The sequence below is a fragment of the Cololabis saira genome, unplaced genomic scaffold, assembly GCF_033807715.1.
Source record: "Cololabis saira isolate AMF1-May2022 unplaced genomic scaffold, fColSai1.1 scf039, whole genome shotgun sequence".
In the NCBI taxonomy this organism is placed as follows: Eukaryota; Metazoa; Chordata; class Actinopteri; order Beloniformes; family Belonidae; genus Cololabis; species Cololabis saira.
Window position 1 is genome coordinate 232,501 of NW_026906203.1, and position 10,000 is coordinate 242,500.

Sequence of the window (10,000 nt, forward strand, 5' to 3'; positions counted from 1 at the left end):
CATATTTCAACGTGGTAAGAGCGACAGCTCACGTCCTAAAGTGTTTTGCACATGGTTAAGGCACTTTAACTCCAACAAATAAAACCAACAAATCAATAACTTATATTCTATGACTTATCTTCAACTCCATATAAGAGGTATTTCAAGCTGCAGCTTCTGCTTACGGCCATACCAGCCTGGACCTGCCCCTTTGCTAACGAGGCACTGGTGCAGCTGGCAGTGATTGTGTGCAGGGCGCGGTCGGTGTGGATTGTGGAGTGTGGAGAGTGGAACACAGGCAGAGAGGAAGCAGTGGAAAAGAGAAGGCTCCCCCCGGCAGCTTTTCGCTGCACGGGGGTCAGTCTCCAGACCTTTAAGGTGGAGATGGCGGATAAAAGAGGAGATGAGGTGGAGAGGATCATGCCAAATGCTGGCAGCGAGAGGACGATGCAGGGAGACGGAAGGAGGCCGTCGGCAGCATCGGTGACGGCGATGCCGGCGGAGGTGGAGAATAGGAGAATGGAGAAGGACGGTACGAATGGATCGATGGAAGGCAGACGACGGACGGACAAAGTGGATGGAGAGAGAGCAGGTCCGCGGCAAATGGCGGTGGATGAAAGAGACAAGCAGGGAGAGAGGAGCGGAGTGGAGGCGGAGGACAGAGCGCTGGTGGTCACGGTGGAGATCGAGGGGCCGGATGAAATCACAACGATTGAGCTGCTCAAAGCTATTGATGGGACATGTGGACGTGTGGTGGGGTGCAGGCAGAAAGGCGGAAAAAAGTGGGAAATCTCGATGGGGAATCCCAAAGGGAAATCAAGACTGCTGGATGGATTTAAATTAAGGCAGTCAAACGAGATTGCGTCTGAGGTGGAAAAGGACACGAGGATTGTTTCCTTCCTAATGCTGCCCGTGTATATAACGGATGGACAGATCACTGAAAAGCTGAGACATTGGGGAGTAATGCCTGCATCCCACATCAGACGGCGGAAATGGGCGGGGACGCAGGTTTTTGATGGTACGAGATATTTAAAAGTGAGATTCACGGACACGGTCACGTCTCTGCCATACTCAACCAAGTTTGAGACCATTGAAGGGGCAGAGTACTTTAGAGTACTGCACGATCGGCAGGAAAGGGTGTGCAGGCTCTGTCTCCAACCGGGGCACATTGTAAGAGAGTGTCCTGATTTCACCTGCCACAAATGTAAGAAACATGGACATTACGCACGCGAGTGCACGGTGGAAACGTGCAGGGGCTGCAAGAGAGCGGAGGACACCTGCGTCTGCTTGCAGACGGGAGCGGAGGAGGAGAAAGAGAAGACGGAGAATGGCGCGGGCGGAGAACGCAGGCTGGAGCAGCTGGAGGGATGCGCGCATGAGATCGAGGAAGGCGTGCACGAGTTGGATGAGAGCGAGATGGAGACGGAGAAGGAGATCGAGGAGGACGGGTCGGGAGAGGATGAGGACAAGCGACCGACGACGGCGGGAGGACGGAGTGAGGAAGCGGTAGAGAGAGGGAGGAGAGGACGGCGAGGAATCGAGCGAGCTGGCAGCTGGCGCTCTCGCAGCCAGAGCAGCGTCGAGACGAGAGGAAGGATAAAAGAAAGAAGGAAGACTTCGCGGGAGGTGAGCGCTGAACTCACAGACTTGTGTGAGGGTACTAAAACAAAGAAATTGATGAAAGAGGGGGGAGGGAAGGGAGAGGGATGACATGGATAAATGATTAGGATGACAGCAGTGTTTGGACTTTTCCTTTTTCATTTATCCTCAATGTTGAGCGGCCTGCACATAATTTCGCAGAATGCGAACGGACTGAAGAACCCAGACAAACTGGAAAAAATGTTGAATATATGTGCAGCGGATATTATTTGCATACAGGAGACGCACTGGGATGGACGGATGATCGACACCTGTAAGGCAATGTGGAAGGGCTCGGTGTATGCGAGCAGGAAAGATGACAATGTGGGGGGGGTGGCAATTTTGTTGAAGGAGGGGCTAAAATCAAGTCTTGTGCAAAATGACAATGGGGGGAGGTTTATAAAGATTTTGTTTGAATTTAGAGGAGTTTCTTTTTCGTTAGCAAATGTTTATGCACCAAATGACTCGAGGGAGAGAGGACTCTTTTTCCAGAAGTACGAAGGCTTTATGGGGACCAGTGATTTTGTGTTGGGGGATTTTAATGTCAAGATGAGTAGATTAGACATCAGGGACAGTGGGAAATTTCGAAATGATGCCTCAAGAGGAATACTGAGTGAAATAATGAGGAAGTATCATATGTGGGACGTGTGGAGGCAGAAGAATCCTGAGGGGAAAGTGTTCTCCAGAACACAAATGTCGAATGAATGTTTGAAACAGAGCCGTATTGATTTAATTTTGATAAAAGAAAAGTATTATGATTTGGTCATGAATATGGAATATAAGGTTACGTGTCTCAGTGACCACACAACGGTACATCTTGAACTGGGTAGGAGGGAGGGGGGTAAGGGAGGGGGTTTGTGGCATTTCAATGCCAAACTACTGGAGGATGGTGACTTTAAAAAAAGAATGAAAGAGATTATTCAGCATGACAGCTCACAATGGTTGAATGGTGGGGAGGTGTTAGAGGGATGGGAAAATTTAAAGAAAAGAATCAGGAAGATAAGTATGAAACACGCAGCAAGGAGGAATTTCAAAAAGAAAGAGAGAGAAAAGTTCCTTAGAAGAGAAATCACACGTTTAAATGCTGCCGAGGTTATAAGTGAAGAAGCTGTGGTGAGCTGTCATGCTGAACTAAAGGAGATAGAGAGAATGAAATGTGAAGGTGCGATTGTGCGGAGCAGGGCGAGATATGCCGTAGAGGGGGAAAGGAACACTGGTTTTTTTTGAGGATGGAGAAACAGAAACAACAGAAATGTTTTATCAGGGGAGTAAGGACTGAGGGGGGTGGGTTGAAGACAGACCTAGTGGGGATTTTGGGAGGTGTGCATGATTTTTACGGGAGGATGTTTACTAGCGAGGGAGTGGATGAGAGAGTGATGAAAGATGTGCTGGAGAGTGTGACTGTGAGTGTAACAGAAGAGGAGAGGGATGAATGTGACAGTGACATCACAGCAGAGGAAATAGAACAGGCAATTGCTGCTTTGAGTATGAATAGGAGTCCTGGTAGTGATGGCCTAACAGCCAATTTCTACAAAGCGTTTAAAGAACTGATGGGGCCGATTTTACATGCAGTTTTTAGAGAAATGGAAAGACGCCAGACAGTACCAGAATCATTCACAATGGGGATAATTACTCTGATCTTCAAGAAGGGGCAGGCTGATGATCTGGGGAACTACAGGCCAATCACACTACTGAATACAGACTACAAGGTGTTAATGAAAGTTTTTGCAAACAGACTAAAATATACTTTAAAATCAATCGTTCCAATAACACAAGCCTACAGTGTGCCGGATAGGGATATTGCAGACACAATTCTGAATATTAAAGGGATGGTGGAATATTTGAGGGCATCGGGAGAGGAGGGGATTATGTTGGCTTTAGATTTTAATAAAGCGTTTGATAGGGTGGAGCACGATTTTATGTGGGGAGTTCTAGAGCGGGTGGGATATGGTGAGAGGTTTAGAGGATGGTTAAAATTGATGTACAGACATGCGGTGGGGAGGGTGAAAGTGAATGGTGTTTTAACGGAAGTCTTCAAATTAGGGAGGTCAGTTAGGCAGGGGTGTCCGATGTCAGCACTCTTATACACGGTGGTGGCAGAGCCCTTGGCATGTATGATTAAAAGGGATGGAGAAATAAGAGGGATTGAGGTACAAGGTGGGGGTGGTCTTAGTAAAATACAGCAATACGCGGATGACACAACGGTGACTGTAAGGGATATGGCAAGTATAAAAAGGGTGGTGGAATTGGTGGAAATATATGGGAAGGCATCAGGTGCAAGAATAAATATGTTAAAGTCAGAAATCATGTTTTTAAATGGGGTAGTGGCAAGTGGGGGAGTACCATTCAAGGTACAGGAGCACAGGATGAAGGTTCTCGGGATATATGTGGGGATGGAGGGGGAGAGGGTGAGGGATGAAACATGGTCAGAGGTACTGAATAAAATACAGAGGGTGCTGAATTTTTGGAAGCTGAGGCGACTGACGGTTAAAGGGCGGGTGGTGGTGGTGAATAGTCTTTTGTTTTCAAAAATGGTTTATGTAATGGAGGTGCTAGAAGTGCCAGAATGGGTGGTGAAGAAATTGAATGAACTGATGGGGGGTTTTATATGGGGTGGGAAGAAAAGTAGAATAGCGAGAGCAACCTTGATTGGGGGGTATGAGCAGGGAGGTTTGAAATTAGTTGACATAGAGAGCAAAAAGAAGGCTTTAAGAATAAAACGGGGGAGGGCTTTCTTGTATGGGGAGGGAGAGCACTGCTGGAAGAAGGTGATGGGGTTTTTTTTAAAGAGGAAGCTGGGAAATGAGTTTGCAATGCTAATGCAGACAAACGCTTACCTGACGGCAGGACTCCCGCAGTTCTATAGAGAGATCCTGGCTGCACAGGCAGAGCTGCTGAAAAACGCGAGGTGGGACTGCACAGATCTGGAGACCATTAGAGAGGTGCCATTGTTTGGCAACGGGAACATCAAACATGAAGAACAGCCACTAAAGCCAAAATACTTTGTGGAAGCGGGACTCATGCAAATAAAACATGTCATGTATGAAGTGGTGCCAGGTTTTTTGTCGGCTACAGCCATTTACGAATGTGTGCATGAATACAATGATAGAATAAGTTTAGAGCAGGTAAGGAAGGACTACGAATTAGTGAAACAGAGCATACCGGGAAGGTGGAGGGAGAAAATAGACACAGAGGTGGTAGTGAATAGGACCGGGAGGGTACCGATGTTGTATATAGAGAGGGGGGGGGGATGGGTGACTTTGGAGGGAGTGAAAGTGAAACAGCTATACAGAATGTTTGTGAAACAGGTGGTGAAACTCCCGGCTTCCCTGGAGAACTGGTGCAGGGCAGATGGGACTCTGAACATAAAACAAGTGTGGGGGAAATGGAAGATTAAAGAAAACAGCATTGAAGCCGAGGATAATGATTTTAAACTACGACATAGGAAGATTTTTACGAATGTGGTCATGCACCAGTTTGACAGGGAGGTCGGGAGGATGTGTGATGTCTGTAAGGAGAAGGATGAGGATATTAGACACATGTATGTGGAGTGCGTGAGATTACGGCCGTTTTTTAAGAGACTGAAAACCTGTATGGTGGACAAGTTGAACATGGAATGGGAGATGGAGGATGGGTGGGACAAATTTGTGTTATTTGGGATTTGGGAGAAGAGCAGGGTGGAAAATAGTGGGCTGTGCAAATTTTTACTGAGCCATGCACGGTGGGCCATCAAAGCCAGAAGGAATGTGGCTCGGTTTGAAGGGAGGGTGGCACCGATTTGGGTGTTTTTCAAGGGCTTAGTGAAAAAACAGATTAATTATAAATACATCTGTGGGATTGAAGGTTTCGCCCCTCTCTTTTTGAGGGGGAACACGCTGGTGTCTGTGGACGAGAGGGAGAGATTGGTATGGGATTGGGGGGGAGGGGGTGGAGGGATTGGGGGAGCGGAAGTGAGTGATTGAAGGTTTTCTTCCATGTGATAAGGGGTATGGGGTATGTGTTGTACTGTTTTGTTTTTTTTTGCTGGTTTGTTACATGGTTTTTTGTGTATTTTTGCACATGCGTGTATAGAGATATATGTTTGAAGTTTGTAATATTATAAGTTGTTTTTTTGTTTTTTTTTGTTTTTTTTGTTGTTGAAATAGGAGAGTATAAAAAAGTGAAGAGAGGGCTTTGTGTAAAAGTAGCAGAAAAATTGTTTTATTTTTTGTCTGGTATGCAGGAATGTATATAAAATATATTTTTTAACGAAAATGTATTTTCATAATAAAAGACAAAAAAAAAAGATGCGCCCGATCTCGTCTGATATCGGAACCTAAGCAGGGTCGGGCCTGGTTAGTACTTGGATGGGAGACCGTCTGGGAATACCAGGTGCTGTAAGCTTTTTCAACCAGCAGAGAGCGCTCTCGCTTAATCTACCCAAACATATTTCAACGTGGTAACAGCGACAGCCCACGTCCTGAAGTGTTTTGCACATGGTTAAGGCACTTTAACTCCAACAAATAAAACCAACAAATCAATGACTTATATTCTATGACTTATCTTCAACTCCATATAAGAGGTGTTTCAAGCTGCAGCTTCAGCTTACGGCCATACCAGCCTGGATGCGCCCGATCTCGTCTGATCTCGGAAGCTAAGCAGGGTCGGGCCTGGTTAGTACTTGGATGGGAGACCGCCTGGGAATACCAGGTGCTGTAAGCTTTTTCAACCAGCAGAGAGCGCTCTCGCTTAATCTACCCACACATATTTCAACGTGGTAAGAGCGACAGCTCACGTCCTAAAGTGTTTTGCACATGGTTAAGGCACTTTAACTCCAACAAATAAAACCAACAAATCAATGACTTATATTCTATGACTTATCTTCAACTCCATATCAGAGGTATTTCAAGCTGCAGCTTCTGCTTACGGCCATACCAGCCTGGATGCGCCCGATCTCGTCTGATCTCTGAAGCTAAGCAGGGTCGGGCCTGGTTAGTACTTGGATGGTAGACCGCCTGGGAATACCAGGTGCTGTAAGCTTTTTCAACCAGCAGAGAGCGCTCTCGCTTAATCTGCCCACACATATTGCAATGTGGTAACAGCGACAGCTCACGTCCTAAAGTGTTTTGCACATGGTTAAGGCACTTTAACTCCAACAAATAAAACCAACAAATCAATGACTTATATTCTATGACTTATCTTCAACTCCATATAAGAGGTATTTCAAGCTGCAGCTTCTGCTTACGGCCATACCAGCCTGGATGAGCCCGATCTCGTCTGATCTCGGAAGCTAAGCAGGGTCGGGCCTGGTTAGTACTTGGATGGGAGACCGCCTGGGAATACCAGGTGCTGTAAGCATTTTCAACCAGCAGAGAGCGCTCTCGCTTAATCTACCCACACATATTTCAACGTGGTAACAGCGACAGCTCACGTCCAAAAGTGTTTTTCACATGGTTAAGGCACTTTAACTCAAACAAATAAGCGCTTCTAAATTATTATCACCAACAAATCAATGACTTATATTATATGACTTATCTTCAACTCCATATAAGAGGTATTTCAAGCAGCAGCTTCTGCTTACTGCCATACCAGCCTGGATGCGCCCGATCTCGTCTGATCTCGGAAGCTAAGCAGGGTCGGGCCTGGTTAGTACTTGGATGGGAGACCGCCTGGGAATACCAGGTGCTGTAAGCATTTTCAACCAGCAGAGAGCGCTCTCGCTTAATCTACCCACACATATTTCAACGTGGTAACAGTGACAGCTCACGTCCTGAAGTGTTTTGCACATGGTTAAGGCACTTTAACTCCAACAAATAAAACCAACAAATCAATGACTTATATTCTATGACTTATCTTCAACTCCATATAAGAGGTATTTCAAGCTGCAGCTTCTGCTTACGGCCATACCAGCCTGGATGCGCCCGATCTCGTCTGATCTCGGTAGCTAAGCAGGGTCGGGCCTGGTTAGTACTTGGATGGGAGACCGCCTGGGAATACCAGGTGCTGTAAGCTTTTTCAACCAGCAGAGAGCGCTCTCGCTTAATCTACCCACACATATTTCAACGTGGTAACAGCGACAGCTCACGTCCTAAAGTGTTTTGCACATGGTTAAGGCACTTTAACTCCAACAAATATGCGCTTCTAAATTATTATCACCAACAAATCAATGACCTTTTTGTATGACTTATCTTCAACTCCATATAAGAGGTATTTCAAGCTGCAGCTTCAGCTTACGGCCATACCAGCCTGGATGCGCCCGATCTCGTCTGATCTTGGAAGCTAAGCAGGGTCGGGCCTGGTTAGTACTTGGATGGGAGACCGCCTGGGAATACCAGGTGCTGTAAGCTTTTTCAACCAGCAGAGAGCGGTCTCGCTTAATCTACCCACACATATTTCAACGTGGTAAGGGCGACAGCTCACGTCCTAAAGTGTTTTGCACATGGTTAAGGCACTTTAACTCCAACAAATAAGCGCTTCTAAATTATTATCACCAACAAATCAATGACTTATATTATATGACTTATCTTCAACTCCATATAAGAGGTATTTCAATCTGCAGCTTCAGCTTACGGCCATACCATTCTGGATCCGCCCGATCTCGTCTGATCTCGGAAGCTAAGCAGGGTCGGGCCTGGTTAGTACTTGGATGGGAGACCGCCTGGGAATACCAGGTGCTGTAAGCTTTTTCAACCAGCAGAGAACGCTCTCGCTTAATCTACCCACACATATTTCAACGTGGTAACAGCGACAGCTCACGTCCTAAAGTGTTTTGCACATGGTTAAGGCACTTTAACTCCAACAAATAAAACCAACAAATCAATGACTTATATTCTATGACTTATCTTCAACTCCATATCAGAGGTATTTCAAGCTGCAGCTTCTGCTTACGGCCATACCAACCTGGATGCGCCCGATCTCGTCTGATCTCGGAAGCTAAGCAGGGTCGGGCCTGGTTAGTACTTGGATGGGAGACCGCCTGGGAATACCAGGTGCTGTAAGCTTTTTCAACCAGCAGAGAACGCTCTCGCTTAATCTACCCACACATATTTCAACGTGGTAACAGCGACAGCTCACGTCCTAAAGTGTTTTGCACATGGTTAAGGCACTTTAACTCCAACAAATAAAACAAACAAATCAATGACTTATATTCTATGACTTATCTTCAACTCCATATAAGAGGTATTTCAAGCTGCACCTTCTGCTTACGGCCATACCAGCCTGGATGCGCCCGATCTCGTCTGATCTCGGAAGCCAAGCAGGGTTGGGCCTGGTTAGTACTTGGATGGGAGACCGCCTGGAAATACCAGGTGCTGTAAGCTTTTTCAACCAGCAGAGAGCGGTCTCGCTTAATCTACCCACACATATTTCAACGTGGTAAGGGCGACAGCTCACGTCCTAAAGTTTTTTGCACATGGTTAAGGCACTTTAACTCCAACAAATAAGCGCTTCTAAATTATTATCACCAACAAATCAATGACTTATATTATATGACTTATCTTCAACTCCATATAAGAGGTATTTCAATCTGCAGCTTCAGCTTACGGCCATACCAGCCTGGATGCGCCCGATCTCGTCTGATCTCGGAAGCTAAGCAGGGTCGGGCCTGGTTAGTACTTGGATGGGAGACCGCCTGGGAATACCAGGTGCTGTAAGCTTTTTCAACCAGCAGAGAACGCTCTCGCTTAATCTACCCACACATATTTCAACGTGGTAACAGCGACAGCTCACGTCCTAAAGTGTTTTGCACATGGTTAAGGCACTTTAACTCCAACAAATAAAACCAACAAATCAATGACTTATATTCTATGACTTATCTTCAACTCCATATCAGAGGTATTTCAAGCTCCAGCTTCTGCTTACGGCCGTACCAGCCTGGATGCACCCGATCTCGGAAGCTAAGCAGGGTCGGGCCTGGTTAGTACTTGGATGGGAGACCGCCTGGGAATACCAGGTGCTGTAAGCTTTTTCAACCAGCAGAGAACGCTCTCGCTTAATCTACCCACACATATTTCAACGTGGTAACAGCGACAGCTCACGTCCTAAAGTGTTTTGCACATGGTTAAGGCACTTTAACTCCAACAAATAAAACCAACAAATCAATGACTTATATTCTATGACTTATCTTCAACTCCATATAAGAGGTATTTCAAGCTGCACCTTCTGCTTACGGCCATACCAGCCTGGATGCGCCCGATCTCATCTGATCTCGGAAGCTAAGCAGGGTCGGGCCTGGTTAGCACTTGGATGGGAGTCCGCCTGGGAATACCAGGTGCTGTAAGCTTTTTCAACCAGCAGAGAGCGCTCTCGCTTAATCTACCCACACATATTTCAACGTGGTAAGAGCGACAGCTCACGTCCTAAAGTGTTTTGCACATGGTTAAGGCACTTTAACTCCAACAAATAA

General features: G+C 46.2%; 11 non-coding genes and 1 pseudogene across 11 annotated transcripts; all 12 read left to right on the top strand.

Moving 5' to 3' along the window:
- Positions 1–6,199: 6,199 nt before the first annotated feature.
- On the top strand, positions 6,200–6,318 carry LOC133430807 (5S ribosomal RNA). The gene has a single exon (XR_009775217.1). It is a non-coding gene; the product is annotated as a 5S ribosomal RNA (ribosomal RNA).
- A 199-nt stretch (positions 6,319–6,517) lies between these two features.
- On the top strand, positions 6,518–6,636 carry LOC133430545 (5S ribosomal RNA). The gene has a single exon (XR_009775007.1). It is a non-coding gene; the product is annotated as a 5S ribosomal RNA (ribosomal RNA).
- Positions 6,637–6,835: 199 nt separating this feature from the next.
- Positions 6,836–6,954, top strand: LOC133431167 (5S ribosomal RNA). The gene has a single exon (XR_009775562.1). It is a non-coding gene; the product is annotated as a 5S ribosomal RNA (ribosomal RNA).
- A 217-nt stretch (positions 6,955–7,171) lies between these two features.
- On the top strand, positions 7,172–7,290 carry LOC133431096 (5S ribosomal RNA). Its single transcript, XR_009775494.1, has one exon. It is a non-coding gene; the product is annotated as a 5S ribosomal RNA (ribosomal RNA).
- A 199-nt stretch (positions 7,291–7,489) lies between these two features.
- Positions 7,490–7,608, top strand: LOC133430954 (5S ribosomal RNA). The gene has a single exon (XR_009775357.1). It is a non-coding gene; the product is annotated as a 5S ribosomal RNA (ribosomal RNA).
- Positions 7,609–7,824: 216 nt separating this feature from the next.
- LOC133431033 (5S ribosomal RNA) lies at positions 7,825–7,943 on the top strand. Its single transcript, XR_009775433.1, has one exon. It is a non-coding gene; the product is annotated as a 5S ribosomal RNA (ribosomal RNA).
- Positions 7,944–8,160: 217 nt separating this feature from the next.
- Positions 8,161–8,279, top strand: LOC133430946 (5S ribosomal RNA). Its single transcript, XR_009775349.1, has one exon. It is a non-coding gene; the product is annotated as a 5S ribosomal RNA (ribosomal RNA).
- Positions 8,280–8,478: 199 nt separating this feature from the next.
- Positions 8,479–8,597, top strand: LOC133431113 (5S ribosomal RNA). Its single transcript, XR_009775510.1, has one exon. It is a non-coding gene; the product is annotated as a 5S ribosomal RNA (ribosomal RNA).
- Positions 8,598–8,796: 199 nt separating this feature from the next.
- LOC133431188 (5S ribosomal RNA) lies at positions 8,797–8,915 on the top strand. The gene has a single exon (XR_009775581.1). It is a non-coding gene; the product is annotated as a 5S ribosomal RNA (ribosomal RNA).
- Positions 8,916–9,132: 217 nt separating this feature from the next.
- LOC133430808 (5S ribosomal RNA) lies at positions 9,133–9,251 on the top strand. The gene has a single exon (XR_009775218.1). It is a non-coding gene; the product is annotated as a 5S ribosomal RNA (ribosomal RNA).
- Positions 9,252–9,450: 199 nt separating this feature from the next.
- LOC133430753 (5S ribosomal RNA) lies at positions 9,451–9,559 on the top strand (annotated as a pseudogene).
- Positions 9,560–9,758: 199 nt separating this feature from the next.
- On the top strand, positions 9,759–9,877 carry LOC133430519 (5S ribosomal RNA). Its single transcript, XR_009774982.1, has one exon. It is a non-coding gene; the product is annotated as a 5S ribosomal RNA (ribosomal RNA).
- The last annotated feature ends 123 nt before the right edge of the window (positions 9,878–10,000 follow it).